Here is an 18,689-nt window from a genome sequence, read left to right as displayed (position 1 = left end):
CTGCAAGGATGAAAATAACCCATAACAATAAAACCAAAATGTACACTGACCCAAAATCACTGGAATCATATATTTGGGAATATGAAGAAGAACTTCCCAGATGACAACTTAATTTACAGGACCTCTTCATCTCTCATGATTCATTCATGAAATATATGACTGTGATTTGCATTTAAGGTTGTCCAGGTGATTCTTAAATCATTAGTTATATATTTGTTATCTTGATAATAAAGTGCTGTTGTGGATGAGCTGCTCCTGTAACATCTTGGGAGCTTCTCTCCCCCACCCCCAAGGGTCAGATATATTACTTTATCTTACCCCAGTGGGGACATTAAGGTTAGCCACAAGTTATATGTGGCTATTGGGTGGTTCAAGGTTTTACTCATGTTACTTGGAAGTTTGGTTTACATTATGAAAGACTTTCTTCTCTTTTGGGGAACATGACAAGCTTATTTTTTTCAATAGAGATGTAGTAGGTGATGTCAGAAAAAGACCTGTTGTATCTGCCATTTTCAAGGCACAGACCATAGAAGTCTACCCAGCAATAGCCCCGCCTCCCAACCTCTAGCCCCACCTCCTAACCACCGGTGCTATACTCTCTTAAGCAAATCAGTATTACAGGTGGTCTGTTACAGAACACGAGTAATCATAGTCTATATTTATCCCTTCAATGAAGATATGTAATCTTAAAAACTCTGACATTATAATTGTTTGTATTTATTTCACATTTATGATATATTATTTATCCATATACTTACAAATTATATAATGGGTCTTTGTAAATTTATATCTTTAAATCCCCAAGGAATAAATAATCCAATTAAAAGGAAAAAACTATTTTTATACTTTAAACAATTAATATCTAACTTTAAAAGGGTCCCTTAACGATCTTGAATCATGTAAATTTTGTTACACTTGTAAGTTGCGCTTTCCCACTCATGGCAGGCTCAATGTGGCTTACATGGGGCAATGTAGAGTTAAGTGACTTGCCCAGAGTCACAAGGAGCTGCCTGTACCTGAAGTGGGAATTGAACTCAGTTCCTCAGGACCAAAGTCCACCACTAGACCACTCCATTAAAGAGAGAATGGATCCAAGATTGTATATATTCTGCAGCGTAAATAAAAAAAATGTGGTTTAGCAATTTTATTAGCAAAGACTTTGGATTGGTTGGGAGGCGGGGATAGTGCTGGGCAGACTTATACGGTCTGTGCCAGAGCTGGTGGTGGGCAGCGGGACTGCTGGTTGGGAGGCGGGGATAGTGCTGAACAGACTTGTACGGTCTGTGCCAGAGCCGGTGGTTGGGAGGCAGGGCTGATGGTTGGGAGGTGAGGATAGTGCTGGGCAGACTTATACGGTCTGTGCCAGAGCCGGTGGTTGGGAGGTGGGGCTGGTGGTTGGGAGGCGGGGATAGTGCTGGGCAGACTTATACGGTCTGTGCCCTGAAGAGCACAGGTACAAATCAAAGTAGGGTATACACAAAAAGCAGCAAATATGAGTTATCTTGTTGGGCAGACTGGATGGACCGTGCAGGTCTTTTTATGCCGTCATCTACTATGTTACTATTACATTATAATGAATAAATATTCTGATGATGAAGGTAGATGGGTCCTATATACTGTAGGTATATATAATCAGACCTATGCCTTACTCAATGTTTATTGATCTAATGTAGATAAACTCTCTTTTTGTCAAATGCTAAATCAAAAATTATTATCAATACATGTAGATCATATTATAGCAGGAAGAGATTGTAATTTAATTCAAGATTTATTAGTAGACAGATGATCACAGACAAATTACAGAATACACAATTCTTCCAAAGATCTTACACAACTGATATCAGATCATTTTCTTTTTGATGCTTGGTGTTTACAACAGCTCTCCACATTTGACTTTACCTTCGATTCTAATCCACATAATTCTCATATGAGATTGAACTATTTTTTAATATCTAATACACTTTCTTCTACATTGAAAATGACTACAGTAGAATCAATTCATGTATTAGATCATGCCTGTATCTCATTATTACTTGAATTGGGTCCTCCAACAATTAAATCAGATACATAGAAACTTAATACTGCTTTATTACATGATGACACATTCCTCACTTCTGCTAAATTATGGATAACAGAATATTTTTAACATAATGAAACTTCAGATCTATGATATTCTGTTATACGGTGTGCCTTTAAAGCTTATATACAAGGAGAAACCATTGCCTATACTGCTAAACAGAATAAAATGAGGAAAGACAAATTACACAAGTTAGAATCTGAAATAAATCAGCTGAAGAGATATTTTCATTGTCTCCTACCTTGACAACCGAAACTCAGTTGTGTCAATTAAAATTCCAATATAATTCTATTATGGCTGAAAAAGCTGGAGTTTTGATATTAAATACTAACACAATGTATTATGAACATGGAAGTAAAGCTGGAAGATTACTAGCTAATTACCTGAAGAAAAAAAACAAGATGATGAAAATTAAGGCAATTCAAACAATACATTATATATTAAAACACATGATATCACAACTATATTTAAAGAATATTATGAGAAATTATATATGTTTTACTCAACCTACTGATTGTCAAATTTCTGATTTTCTTAAGAAATTATCTCCACCACAATTGACACAAAATCAAATTGCAGCCCTTAATGCTCCATTAGCATTAACTGAAATACAAGCAGCAAATAAAAATCTTAACATTAATAAAACACCAGGTGGAGATGGTATTGGTATTGAGTTTTATTCCAGCATTTATTAACACTTAAATTACTGTGCTTATATCAGTCATTCCTTTATTTACAATAAAATGAAGGAATTTTCATTGAAGCAATTATTTCAGTTTTTACAAAATCTGGAAGAGACCCTTTATTAGTAAAAAAGACCCTATAGACTAATTCTCTTATAAACTATGACTATAAAATATTTTCAAAACTCTTAGCTGATAGAGTTGCAAAACCTATGCCAACACTTATTCATCTTACTTAATGTGGTTTTGTTAAAGGTAGAATAACATCAGACAATACTAGAGTTTTCTGTTATGTACAGCATCAGGCTCAACTTAGTCTTAAACCCATGTGTATGTCTTTAGATGCTGAAAAAGTATTTGACTTTTAGGCTCATTTTCGAAAGAGATGGATGTCCATCTTTCGACATAAATCGGAATATGGATGTCCATCTCCCAGGGCCGTCCAAATCTGTATAATCGAAACTCGATTTTGGATGTCTCCAACTCCGGTCCACCAGAAGGATGTTCAAATCTCAAGGGGGCGTGCCAGGGGTGTGTTCAAGGCGGGACTTGAGCGTTCCTAAGACATGGACATCTTTCAGCCATAATGGAACAAAACAAAGATGTCCAAGACTAAAACTTAGATGGTTTGAGCTAGACCTGCTTTTATAACAAACAGCTGTAGTGGGAATTGAACCCACTTCCCAGGATCAAAGTCTGCTGCACTAACCACTAGGCTACTCCTCTACTCCATGCAAGTGGTGCCCCAAATGACCAGATGACCACTGGAGGAATTCAGGGATCACCTCCCCTTCCTCCCCCAAATCACAAAACATTTTTCCAAACAGCACTTTCAAAAGGAAAAGATAGACTATTTTTGTAGAAAATGACCTTTCCTGTTCTGATTTTGGACGTTTTACAAAAAAAATGTGCAAATTCAGACTTAGATGTGATATCCAAAAATGCCCTTTCAGTATTTGACTTGCAGAAAGTCTCAATGAGCAGCAGTGGGGATTGAGCCCATGTTGCCAGGACCAAAGCCTGCTGCACTAACCATTAAGCCACTCCTTCTCTGTTTTGGATGTTTTGCATTTGGACATTTTTTGTTTGAAAATGGACCAAAAACAAGGACATCCAACTAATTGGCCAGGAGCAGCTCTTGGCCAATTAAATAGCGCTTAACCCGCTATCTACTAATATTCAGTGGGGGATAGTTGACTATCTCCCACTGAATATTCGTGGCCAGCACATACCCCCAGGTTCTGTATAGCGTGCCTAAACATTAGTGCCTATAACAATGTGCATATTAACAAGCGTAACAAGCTAATGAGCGCTGATAACAGCACTTAACAAGCAACAATGAGCACTAATTGGAACTGATTTAGGTATACAACTCGCTAAGCGTATTCTGTAATGATGTGTACCAAACTTCTAACATGTGCAGTATAGCCAGCTAGCCATGATTATTCAAATGCCAGCCGGCTAAGTTTTGTGTCCAAATAAGGCCACATAAATAGCAGGCCTTTCTTTGGCCGCTATGAACTTAGCCGGCCAGCGCTGAATATTGACTAGCCGCTAAGTTTATAGTTGCCAAAAATAAATCGGAAATTCAATGCTGGTCACTGGTCACTGGAAATGGCCCGGCATTGAATATTCAGGCTCACTGCTGACTAAGGGAGTTAGCTGGGCTGCATCCCGCAGTCTGAATATCGTCCCCCATATCTATTATGCCCATCTATTATCCCTTTCTCACCCTTAAAGATCCTATGTATTTTTCCAAAGTTTTCTTGAATTCAGAAACAGTTTTCATCTCCACCACCTCCACTGGGAGGCCATTACATTAATTCACCACACTTTCCATGAAGAAGTATTTTCTCAGGTTACTCCTTCATCCTAAGTCCCCTTATTCCAGAGCTTCCTTTCAACTGAAGGAAACTCATCTCCTGTGTATTTATTACTTGGAGGTATTTAAACGTCTCGATTATATCTTCCCTCTCTTTGTCTGTCCCCATATACTTTATGACAGGGGCGGACTGACAGTGATCTGGGCCCTTGGGCAATAAGGATCATTGGGACCCTCCCCTTCCCATCCCACTCAGATCACTGGTTCTGCATCTGTTCTTTTTGTTACTATGTGCTTACCCTATGAATATGCATGCGCCACATACTTGTAAGATCCCCAAAGCTGTTAAACAGTCAATTATGGCAGCAGCTCAGTTTTTGCAATCCTGTTTATGATTATTTCTTTGTCCTTTTGTAGCTTGTGGGCTATTTCCTTTCCTACTGCAATGAGAATCAATGATTCTAAGTGGCTTTGTGTGAGTGTTGATCTGAGTCTTGATTTTACAATCTTAAGTTTAGAAAAAGATCGTTCACAAGGACACTGTGTGACGCTTAGTGTTATCCAATATTTGTATACAAATTTTTATAGGCAGCTGAACACAACCTATACTGGCAAAGTAATTTGAATGCACATGATAAACAATTCTTCCAGGCCACTTCCTTCACATGTGACTCAGGAGATTGTTAACCATCGGAGTCAATTTCAGTTTCACTGTCGCCCTCAGTTTCATCTTCTAAGAGTCCTTTCTGAAGTTGTTTGTAAGTAGATGCAAAAGATACAAGCTCTTCTTGAACTGCTATTGTGTCTACCTCAGGAATGGCTTCTGAAATTATTCTCAGGTCAGTCTTCTCAGGGTTTGCTTGAACTTCATGGAATCTGTTTGCGTCAAAACAAGAATTTTCTTTGTAAAGATCTGCATGAGATGCATTATCTTCTCTTCATGCTCTCAGAGACAGCATAAATGATAATATTGTGAAATGATATTTCAAAAGTTTAAAGTGGGTCACATATGCTTTCAGGTTTGGAACGTCTGTTTCGACAAAAGTCAGGGAAGGTGGTGCTGACATATGTGTCTTTTGCGGATAGTTTGTCATTCACAGCATCAATGAATTTTGTTGCAATCTTGTGTATGGTGGTGAAATCTCGAGAAATTTTGTCAATTTGTGTAATAGCATCATTTCTCTGTAACCTTGGAGGATGTAATGGGTCAGTTCAGCAAGCTGAAGAGTAGTAAATCACCGGGACCTGATGGTATTCATCCCAGAGTATTAATAGAACTAAAAAATGAACTTGCGGAGCTACTGTTAGAAATATGCAATCTGTCCCTAAAATCGAGTGTAATACCGGAAGACTGGAGGGTAGCCAATGTTACTCCGATTTTTAAGAAAGGTTCCAGAGGAGATCCGGGAAATTATAGACCGGTGAGTCTGACGTCGGTGCCGGGCAAGATGGTGGAGGCTATTATTAAGAATAAAATTGCAGAGCATATACAAAAACATGGACTGATGAGACAAAGTCAGCACGGATTTAGTGAAGGGAAGTCTTGCCTCACCAATCTAATGCATTTTTTTGAGGGGGTAAGCAAACATGTGGACAATGGGGAGCCGGTTGATATTGTATATCTGGATTTTCAGAAGGCGTTTGACAAAGTGCCGCACGAAAGACTCCTGAAGAAATTGCAGAGTCATGGAATCGGAGGTAGGGTATTATTATGGATTAAGAACTGGTTGAAAGATAGGAAGCAGAGAGTAGGATTGCGTGGCCAGTATTCTCAGTGGAGGAGGGTAGTTAGTGGGGTCCCGCAGGGGTCTGTGCTGGGTCCGTTGCTTTTTAATGTATTTATAAATGACCTAGAGATGGGAATAACTAGTGAGGTAATTAAATTCGCCGATGACACAAAATTATTCAGGGTCGTCAAGTCGCAGGAGGAATGTGAACGATTACAGGAGGACCTTGCGAGACTGGGAGAATGGGCGTGCAAGTGGCAGATGAAGTTCAATGTTGACAAGTGCAAAGTGATGCATGTGGGTAAGAGGAACCCGAATTATAGCTACGTCTTGCAAGGTTCCGCGTTAGGAGTTACGGATCAAGAAAGGGATCTGGGTGTCGTCGTCGATGATACGCTGAAACCTTCTGCTCAGTGTGCTGCTGCGGCTAGGAAAGCGAATAGAATGTTGGGTGTTATTAAGAAGGGTATGGAGTCCAGGTGTGCGGATGTTATAATGCCGTTGTATCGCTCCATGGTGCGACCGCACCTGGAGTATTGTGTTCAGTACTGGTCTCCGTATCTCAAAAAAGATATAGTAGAATTGGAAAAGGTACAGCGAAGGGCAACGAAAATGATAGTGGGGATGGGACGACTTTCCTATGAAGAGAGGCTGAGAAGGCTAGGGCTTTTCAGCTTGGAGAAGAGACGGCTGAGGGGAGATATGATAGAAGTGTATAAAATAATGAGTGGAATGGATCGGGTGGATGTGAAGCGACTGTTCACGCTATCCAAAAATACTAGGACTAGAGGGCATGAGTTGAAGCTACAGTGTGGTAAATTTAAAACGAATCGGAGAAAATTTTTCTTCACCCAACGTGTAATTAGACTCTGGAATTCATTGCCGGAGAACGTGGTACGGGCGGTTAGCTTGACGGAGTTTAAAAAGGGGTTAGATAGATTCCTAAAGGACAAGTCCATAGACCGCTATTAAATGGACTGGAAAAATTCCTCATTTTTAGGTATAATCTTGTCTGGAATGTTTTTACGTTTAGGGAGCGTGCCAGGTGCCCTTGACCTGGATTGGCCACTGTCGGTGACAGGATGCTGGGCTAGATGGACCTTTGGTCTTTCCCAGTATGGCACTACTTATGTACTTATGTACTAATCATTCGCCAGGCCTGCATCCAGTTCTGTGGACTGTAAGTACTCAGATACAGGGGTTGTAATGTCAAAGATTCAGATGAATGTGAATGCCACCAATATAATTTCAAATTTACAAATATTCTCACGCAGCTTCTGTGCTTCGTAACATACTGTCCTTTGAAAATCTCCAGATTCACTGACATGTTTTAGGATTATAGGAAGATCTGAATAGAATTCCTTTGATTGGTCTCCAAAACTCTCAAAGAGTTTTCAAGGGGCTTTTGCTCTACTAGACCACCTGGTCTGTCCGATATGTTCCAATCTACAAAGCTTGAAACTCCCAGTCTTGACGTTCATCTGATCTTCCCAAACATTCATCCTTTTATAGGACAGACTAAAGAAAGCTCAAAGCTCACTTAGAAGTCCAAAAAGACTTATTGCTGGAACACACACACTACTTGCATCATCACTAATCACCAGATTAAGCACATGTGCATAACACCAAGTGTGGATGTGACTAGGTCATGCTTATTTCATCAAGGTTTGTAATCCAGAGTATATGCCACTCATATTGAATGCTCCATAAAATGTGTTTGCTATGCACTGCTCCAGATGTATGCCAACATCTGATAATGATTCGACCACTGAATTCACTAACATTCACAAGATGGATGAATTTCTCTTTAGCCTTGTCACCAGCAATATATCGAACAACAATTTGGAGAGATATCTTGTGTTGAATTCATTTGTATTGAACATAGACCAGCCACTGGGAAATTTTTTCTTTGATCATATCCCCAATAACAGTGAATACTTTGTTGACTGTTGATTAACTGAGGAAGGTTACAAATTTTCCACAACCTCTCTTTGATGCTTCACATTTCTTGTTCTTCTGATTTATATTCTGTAGATGATCCTGAAGATCTGGATTATAATCAGCAGAAGCTTCACATCTGCCAAGAAATTTCCAAGATTTTCAACTTGATCTTCAAATGCAGTTGACAAATTTTCTGTGGTATGGAAGTGCTTGAAACCCAATATAAAATAGAATATCAATAATATAGCTTAAGACAGCCCGATGTTGAATTATTTGCTTTTTCCTCAGCAATAACTGTTCATGTGAGAGGCTATGATTAATAGATTTGCCACTAATATTGATGAAGTATGCCTCACTAGAATGCTGGTGACACTGGGACTTCTCATGCTCCATTAGTCTGACTGTAACATGTCTCTAGTCAGAGCAACCCTGGATCATCACTGAGTGATGGAATGCTGCTGGCACATACATCAAGCAGAATGAACAATGCAAGGTCATGCTTTCCTCACTGTAAGTGATCCATTTTCAGTTGATATTTATTCCATCATGTATTTCTTTGTGGAAATAAACCAGTTTGGAGTTAAATAGAACATTATGCATTGACTGATTTGGATGGAAATCCAAGAACATATCTGGAGAGATTGGATTACTGGAAATTGGTGTATAGGTGAAGAAAGCTCTTATTTTCAGAGGTTGTTTCTCAACTACCTTTCTGACCTTAGGTGGTTGTTCTGATCCGCTTGATTCTGCTTCTGTTGTCTCTGGAATTCGTTGCCGAAGAACGTGGTGAAGGCGGTTAGCTTGGCAGAGTTTAAAAAGGGGTTAGACGGTTTCCTAAAGGACAAGTCCATAAACCACTACTAAATGGACTTGGAAAAATCCACAATTCCAGGAATAACATGTATAGAATGTTTGTACGTTTGGGAAGCTTGCCAGGTGCCCTTGGCCTGGATTGGCCGCTGTCGTGGACAGGATGCTGGGTTCGATGGACCCTTGGTCTTTTCCCAGTGTGGCATTACCTATGTACTTATATACTTATGTACATTACTTGACTGTGAAGGAATATGTTCATCAGCTACTTGAGATGATGGCAAAGAGTTCATGCTGAAAGAAATGTCTCAGTTTTGCTTGTGCTTTGCAGAATTTTCTGTATTCCTTCTCAGTTTTCTTTTCTGTGCCCTGCTTTCATGTACTGGTTTTCTAATAGTGCTCAAGGTCGACTTGGTGAACCAGTATCAGGTAGTAGTGACTTTACTTATATCGGTGTTAATTTCCTAAAAATATCAGAACAGCCAGAGATGATGGTGATGATGATGATATCATCACAGTGTTAGTACAGAAGATGTAGCAAATGGAACCTTCCAGAGGCTTCCCTGAAGATTACAGAGAAGAAGCAAGAATTTATACTGCTAATCAATGCTAGCGTCGGCCCCCTTTTGTCGCAGCTTGGTAAAAGGGGCCCTTAATATGTATTGTATTAAGTATCATAACTTACTTGGGGATATAGTGGAAGTTTACAGAACATAAAATTAAAATAAACTTGATTTATGCTCAAAATGTTACGGTTGAATTGAGCTTCAAAAGTGCAAACCCTCTTATGAATCAGGATTTTAAACACTGAAAGACTTTACAAGTATAAATATACAACACTGTAGCTACATCTATAAATATGTATGTGTGCATGCATACAATGTAATCCTATTATTCCTCGGTGTGGGGTAGACAACTTCCGGGGCTCTGTCCTCCTTGGCTGGAGCTACCCTCTTTCACACAGTCCAAAAGTAAGACACCAAACTCCCTTCAGGATCCACAGCTTTTAATTCAGAGACCTCTTACACAAGCCTCTCAGCAGTCCAAAATATAGCTTACAGTTCACTTTAGAGTTCCCTTGAAAAAAAAAAAAAAGACTTTCAGACCTTTTCTTTATCAACACAGTTCAAGTCTAATTAAGCATAGTCCATAACAAAAGAAATCAAGCAAGAAAACCCCCCCCACCTGCTCCCTGAGTACCTTCTCTCTCAGAGAACTGCAGGCTGGGCAGTTCACCTCCCTCTTCACAGCTACTTCACTCTGTGCCCGCCCACTGCTGCCCCTTTATACTTGCAAACTTTGGTCATTTGTATCCTCATAGTCCATGGGTATTTGCTCCTCCAAACTGTTCTCCCCTGCAGGGGAGTCAAGCTCTTCTTCTTTGCCTTCCATCCAATCAGGCGCTTCTCCACCCATCTCTCTTAATTCCTCACTCCCATCAGCTGGCCTGTACCTTTCCTCTCCTTCTTCCCAGGTGGGTGGAATCCTATATTGATTTCTTATCCATGGAAACGGAGTTTTAGCTTTGCTGCTCCCTCTACTGGCCACTCTCCGGTATAACTTCTTTTCCCCCGGTGCCCTTCCTTTCCTGTCTAGAGAAGGATTCCATGTCGCGGTTTCTAGATTGCCTTTCCTCCCCTCGCCCCCCCTGGCATTGTGGGTAGGATAGTTCTATACCCCCTGGATCTTCAGCGTGCCTAAGTTGCCCTTCCTCACTACAACAAATGTACACACACAGTCACACACAGTATTTTATACATTTATTTAGTTATCTGCTAGTTTCAGCTGAATTCTATTTTTTTGTAAGGCATTCTCATTCATTTATTGTACAATTTATACAAGTAAAATCAAGCCAGTTCCCCTAGTCTTTGTTAAATTAATGAACCCAGTGAACTCTCTTTTTTTCTCTTAAACATTGTTCTACACTCCCCCCTTCAGAATAATAAAGGATTCCCTGAGGAAAGCACCCTGCATTTTAGAATAGGTGCAAGCTGAGCTGAATGAATATCATAATTCCTTGGACTTTTTAAAACATTTTTCTTTTCTTTTATTGGCAACCTAACACAGCAATATCTGCTAAACTAAAAAGGGGAATCTTGATGATTTTGTTTCGTTCAGCTGTGTCTGTTGCAAATAGTGCTGCTTTTAACAAAAAGAGCAACAAACTCCAGGGTATCCAAACCAGAGAAGCTCACCATGGTGGGCTGAGCTTTCTTTCCATAAATGGGGGGGGGGGGGGAATCGGTTGAGGGGGGTGAGGCTTGCTTGCTTAATGCTTCCTTTCTTAATTTTCCTCAAGGGTGCTTACTTAGAAGAAGAAATCACCGTGCTGCCGAGTGAGTTCAGTGCACTGTCTGACTCCTCAATGAAGCCTGGTGTGGTCAGGTCCACTGTCGCCGGAACTTAACTTCCCTCTTATGCGACCTGCCCTTGAAGGAAGTTATCTCTGAAGGGGGGCAGGCAGGAGATAGACATTCTGGCATCAGCCCTTCTTGCATGGAGGAAACAGGATGGGGGGGGGGGGGTTGGTGACAGGAGCAGAGCGCCAAGTGCAAAAGAGAGAGAGAGAGAGAGAGAGAGAGAGAGAGAATGAGCATCGGTGTAGCGGTCAGCACAGGAGAGATAGGGGGCAGGGGGTGACAGGAGAAGAGCGCCACGTGCCAGAGGGACAGAGAGAGTGAATGAGCTTTGGCATCATGGTCGGGTCAGGACAGGAGAGAGAGGGGTGTGGGCATGAGGCATGTCATGTGGGAGGTAGCACTGGGTCCCTCACTACCCTGGGCCCTCGGGCACTGCCTGGTTGCCCAAATGGTCAGTCCGCCCCTGCTTTATGATGAAGACCATTGACCATTTTATTAGTGGCCCTCAGGGTCAACTTCATTTTGTTTATATCTTTTAGAAGGTGCAGCAGCCTCCAGAATTGTACACAGTATTTTAAATAAGGTCTCGTCAGAGTCTTATACAGAGACATCATTCAAAGTTGCCAAAACACATGCAGATTGTGAAACATTGAGGAAGAACTTAGGAAACTGGAAGACTGGGCATCCAAATGGTAGATGAAATTTATTGTGGACAAATGCAAAGTGGTGCACATTGGAAAGAATAATTTGAATCATAGTTACATGATGCTAGGATCCACCATAGGAGTCTGCACTCAAGAAAAAGATCTAGGTGTCATTGTAGGCAATACGCTGAAATCTTCTGCCCAGTGTGTGGCATCAGCCAAAAAAGCAAACAAAATGCTAGAAATTATTAGGAGAGGGATGCAAAATATTATAATGCCTCTATATTGCTCCATGGTACGACCTCACCTTGAGTATTGGATTAAATTCTGGTCACCGTATCTCAAAAGAGATATAGCAGAATTAGAAAAGGTTCAAAGAAGAGTGACCAAAATGATAAAGGGGATGGAACTCCTCCCATATGAGGAAAAGCTAAAGAGGTTAGGGCTCTTCAACTTAGAAGCAAGATGGCTGAAGGGGGATATGATTGTGGGCTATAAAATCCTGAGTGGTATGGAATGGGTAGAAGTGAATTGATTTTTCACTGTTTCAAAAAGTACAAAGACCAGCGGACACTCAATGAAATGACATGGAAATACTTTTTAAAAAATAGGAGGAAATATTTTTCAGTCAAAGAATAGTTAAGCCTTGGAACTCACTGCCAGAGGATGCAGTAACAGCAGTTCGTGTATCTGGGTTTAAAAAGGTTTGGACAACTTCCTGGAGGAAAAGTCCATAGTCTGTTATTGAGATAGACATAGGGGAAGCCACTTCTTGCCCTGGGATTGGTAGCATGGAATGTTGCTACTAATTGGGTTTCTGCCAGGTACTTGTGGCCTGGATTGGCCGCTGTTGGAAGCAGGATACTGGGCTAGATGGACCATTGATCATCTGACCCAGTATGGCTATTCTTATGTTCTTATGTTCCCTAAGTTCCTTCTATACCCTGAAATGTATGCCATCCAGCCCCATCGCTTTATCCAGCTTTAGTTTATCCAGCTCCTCATGAATAGAGTTTATAAATTGTTCATGGTCTCTACCACAACTCCATTCCTACCTTTTAATGTTCTGGGCCTTTTATAACTACATTTAAACTGAGATGAAAGAATATTAGACTCTTCAAACAGGATAATAACAATTTCTTGCTTTTTAATGAAATTAAAACAGATTTTATCAATACAAGCACAAATTCTCATCTATCCCAAGTCATCAAGGGGCCCTTTTACTAAAGGGTGTTAAGCCCTTAACATATGGTTTCTGCATGCAAAGAGGCTATGGCAAAAACGTATTAAAAAGTTTTGCGGTACTTTGCCTGTTTACGAACGCTAACATGTGCATTACTGACTTTTTAAAAATATTTTTGTACAGAGAGTGGGCATGAAAGCATTAACTAGCTAGTGTGTAATACTTAGTGCACACTCTGGCTAACATTGAGTTAATATGAGGGCATGTAGTGTCTTCTAAATAGGAGGCGGTAAATGCTAGTACTACTACTACTACTACTTATCATTTCTATAGCGCTACTAGACATACTCAGCGCTGTACACTTGAACATGAAGAGACAGACAAACAGGACAAAGAAGGGATAAGTTGGGAATGATAAAACAGACATGGGTACTGAACAAGTGAATAGGAGTTAGGAGTTAAAAGCATTCTCAAAAAGGTGGGCTTTTAGCTTAGATTTGAAGACGGCCAGAGATGGAGCTTGACCTGCTGGCTCAGGAAGTCTATTCCAGGCATATGGTGCAGCAAGATAAAAGGAATGGAGTCTGGAGTTGACAGTGGAGGAGAAGGATACAGACAGTGGCGTAGGAAGGGGGGGGGGGGCGAAAGTAGAGTCTTAAAATATTATTTCTATCAAGTTCAAGAGCAAATGTTGCAATCAGCGTGGTTCTCTCTGTTACAAGCTCCAGAGAGTTTTCAAGAAACTCAGTCAAATTTAAACTTGGGGTTACCTGTGGTTGTTCGTTCAATTGTTTCCCTATCCCTGAAATATATTGGGTCCTCGTTATACGGGGATATCTCTCCTTAGGAATCCCCAATATTTCACTGAAATACTTCTTGAGCATATCCACTGCTGAAATTAAAGGTGACTTAGGAAAATTCAAAAACCGCAGGTTGTTTCTCCTCCCATTATTCTCCAAATATTCTATTTTTCTCTTAGAATCCTTTTTTAAATCAAGTAGGCAATACGATATAAAGGGGGTCATTTATTATGGTGTTAGCATGCTATCTGCCAAAGAGCTCTTTCTATTTTACTGGCTCTGTTGTAGATAGCGGGCACTAACACTGTTAACACATATTAACTGCTAGCAAATGATTTCCCAAAATGTCTTCCCTAATTATGGCATTTAAGCAGTCTGACAGCTGTCTTTTGTTTTGTGAAAGCACAGCTGTGGTTGCTAGTTAATCAACAATCCTCTAAATGTTCAGCTCCAGTAGTAGTACTTGTTCCCTGTAAGGATTGCGCATGCAGTTTTACTGGACTGACAGTGTCCTGAAAGTCTCTATGGAAGCAACTTTCAAGCTGTCCTTGCTGGGGCAAAGAGTGGGGGTACTTCTACCCATGGACTTTGCACTGCTTCTCAGAAATGAAATTACTTGTGTACTGTCACTTTGTAACAAAGTACTTGCACCAGCAGAATTTTGCTAGGGAAGCTGAAAATGTAATCTAGGTATATACTAAGTGCAATACTTTCCCCCAAGGATCATCCCTTCTCAGTGCAGCTAAATGAAGGATTAAAGATCGAGCATATTTTTAGCTACAGTGAGGGAGGGCGGTTATCAGGCGGATGATTCATATGGGTAAAATAATTTTTACCTAGCAATTCATGCTCCCCATGTGCAGATCAATTTTATGCAGCTTTCCCCACATGTAAAGCCTGTTTTACATGCGGAAGAGGGTTTTATAAACTTTCATAGCTGAGTACTCATGCAGTCAAGATTGCCTGTATTTATGCATTAGCATCATATCTATGTTATTGTTTTTCTATGCTGTCTGTTATGGTACTGTTTGTATTGTACTGACATTTATCATATTTCTGTTATTTGATTGTTATACAGTGCTATTAAATGTGTACATTACATTACATTAAAACATCTATATCCCACACTACCCTCAAGAGTTCAGTGTGACTAACAATTCACCAAAGGTGAAAACAAAATATTACTGAACACTGAGCAAACTCAGGGGCCCTTTTTACTAAGGCCTGCCTAAAAGTGGCCTGCACTGGTGCAGGCATGTGTTTCGGACATGTGCTGGTCCATTTCCTCAGCGCGCCTGGAAAAAAGGCATTTTTTTGTGCCAGAAAATGGACGTGCAGCAAAATTAAAACCAGCACGTGTCCATTTTTGGCCTGAGACCTTACCGCCACCCACTGACTTAGCAGTAAGGTCTCACGCACTAACCAAGCAGTAAGCGTTCAATAAGCTACCAAGTGTTTTGAGCATGAGCCAAAAATGGAATTACCACCCAGGGCACGTGGTAGGCGGGTGGTAGTGCCAATTTGAAGTGTGTTGGACGCACCTAGGCACCTACGTGCCTTAGTAAAAAGGCCCCTCAATGAATTACAAGATTCCTCATTAATTCTCTAACTAATATATGTTTCTAAAATAAAAAAGAATTCTCTAGGAATAAGACAAAAAATATTTCTGACACTGTTTCATGTTAGTTCTATTGCTAGGTTTCCATTTGCCATTTCCAAGTTTACCTCGTTGATTGTATTGATGCTTCTATTTGGTCATTTTACTACTGTTATGCTGTTAACAAAATTGTAAGTTTAATGTCAAAACTGTACCTGTTATATACTGCCTTGGGTGAATCTATTCATAATGGCAGTTAATAAATCCCAATAACTAAATCAATATGTGTATGCATTCCCTGAGTCAAGGGTACTTAACCATTTTTCAGTCAGGATACACCTGAAGGACAATGCAGTATAGAAGCTCCTATGAATTGAATGTAAACATGCTCTGCAAGGACAAAATCATTATCTCGCCCTAACAACCTGTGCAGATCTGAACTAGCACATTTCTTCATGGAAGTCACCATAGAAATAAATAAATCTGATTCTCATGTCATTTGAGTAATTGCAATATAACTCTCTCTACCACCAGGCACATTGTGACATAATACAAAACTTGAAAAAATCCTAACCTCCTACATTTAGCAACCCTACCATACAACAGTAGCACTAATCCCTATGATTCAAACATTGAACCCTACCTAAGATAGGCAGCACTACAAATATTACATGGGGCCCTAGAACACCTACTAGTGGTAAAACAGAACAAGTGGGACTGCTACAGCAGTGCTTCCCAAGTCGGTCTTGGTGTACCCCATTGGCAGTCAGGTTTTCAGGATATCCACAATGAATATACATGAAATTGATTTGCCTACAGTGCCTCAATTATAGGCTAATATCTTTAATGTATATTCATTGTGGATATCCTGAAAACCTGACTGCCAGGACCGACTTGGGAAACACTGTGCTAGAGTTCTACACAGAAACTACATGCCAATAGAATATCACACCTTGATCACACACAAGACACAGACAAACCCTCACCAAATACAGAGCAAGGGAATCCCAAGAAGTCAAACTAGGCACGTACCACAGCATAGGAGAAATAAAAATAGAAATGCATTTCCTTTTCTACTGAACAAAATTCAAAGCCATCCATGATGTACATTTCCAAAGCTAGCATATTCTACGTAATAAATTCAAACTAAAATGATTTTTTTTTATGCCTTTGTTGTCTGGGCATTTTACTTTCCAAGTTTATTGATCCCAATTTCTCTCTTCTGCTTTCTTTCTGTTTTTCTGCTGTCTTTTGGTGGGAATTGTTCATTTTTTCCTTTCTCTTCTTTTTGTCCATTCACTCACTGTATCTGTCTCTGACATATTTCTTTTTCTCTTCTGTCTCCTTACTCAGATTTCACCCTCTCTTTCTTCAGTCCTCCATCTGTATTTCATTTACCTATCAACTTTCCATGTCATCTTCTCACCCCTTAGCTCTCCTACTGTATTTCTCCTGTCTCACTCTTTTTCTTACCTCCTATTCCCTTCTCTTTCACCTACTCCCTATTACTACACTTCTTCTCTTTAAACTCACCATCCTTCTCTCAGTCATCTCCATGACAATCCCCACAGCTTCTCCCACAACTTCTACCAAGCCCAGCATCTCACCTTTTTCCCCTTCTCTCCACCTATTTGTAGTCTAGCATCTCCCTGCAACACTTTCTTCCTTTCCACCTTTGTGTCCAGCAACTCCCCATCCCCTCTCCGTTCCTCTCAACCCTTGTAGTCCAGCAGCTCCCCATCCCCTCTCACTTCCCTTCCACCCTTGTGGTCCAGTAGCTGTCTATCCCCTCTTTCTGCCCTTTCCCCTTATGGACGTGAGACACAGGTCCTGGGTGTTTGTGACACACTAGCATGTCACAACATACCAGTTGAGAACTGCTGCCTTGGGGTGTAGTTTTAGGTAGGGCAGATGTGGAGTTGGGATGTATGCACAAATTTTATAACATATGTGTAACCAGGTCTCACCCGGTTTTAAGTACCCGGGTACATAAAACAGTAGCGGCTCATTCAGGCCACGCTCACCACACTCACATATGCAATCAGTCTCTAGTTGAGCTGCAGGTAGGCAAATGGTCTGGAATAGCAATCCAAGGGTTTGGGAGACACTTTACCATTCAGGATTCCACTCCACTATTCAGTCCAGGAATTATGCCGCATTCCAGGAGGTTGAAGAACAAACAACTTTTATTTAACTTTCAACAATAAACAGATGGCAACATGAACTTTCCTTCTTCACAGTCAGTTAGTTCAATTTTCATAAAAAGAGTTAGAACTTAGTGTCAAGACTATTGATGATTATGGGAACCCCTATTCGGATTCTTTCCTCCTTCAGGGTATATGTACAGGAGATCTTTTTCTAGGGCTAGCTGCATATAGACAAATGCTCCTGTTCATGCCTATTTATAAGGGCTATACTCTTTCTTCCAGCCTCTCCTTTTCCCTTAGGCACAAATCCGTTTAGGGCTGTCCTCCTTCCGTGGGTACAACTTGCTGGGTCACACCCCAGCCTTGAGCAGACGCATTTCCTCTCTAAGCCCCGCTCCTGGATAGGACTCCACAATCCTTCAAGAGCTCTTACTCCTTCTCCAGTTACTGTTCCTGCAACAATAAATGCTCTTGATTTCAGCCCCATTCTAATTGACAATCCAGGACTCCCCTTTTCTCCTTCCGGGTCAATGGCAGGGGACAGTGCAGGTAGATTGCACTAGAAGGCTCCTAAAAAATCCCAGGTAATCGAACCATGCTGCAGGCAACCAAAGACCATACGCTTTCACATGCAACTCCTTTTATTAACCCCCAACTCCTCCCAGAACTGCCACTCTACAGAACATGAGCATAATCTTTCTGCCAGGGCCGTGCCAACACAGTAAGTGCAGTAAGCGCCGCAGGGGGGCGCCTGCCTTCAAGGGTGCCACGCCGTCAAGTTGTATTAAAAAAAAACCTTACTCCTCTGCTCCATCCCCGATTCCCCAGCGCTTTAAATTTACCTCGCTCTGCCTCCGACATCTGCGCAGCGTCAGTGAAAGCGCTGCCTGCCTGACGT

The sequence above is a fragment of the Microcaecilia unicolor genome, chromosome 1 (assembly GCF_901765095.1).
Source record: "Microcaecilia unicolor chromosome 1, aMicUni1.1, whole genome shotgun sequence".
Classification (NCBI taxonomy): Eukaryota; Metazoa; Chordata; class Amphibia; order Gymnophiona; family Siphonopidae; genus Microcaecilia; species Microcaecilia unicolor.
Note: the sequence above shows the minus strand (reverse complement) of the source record.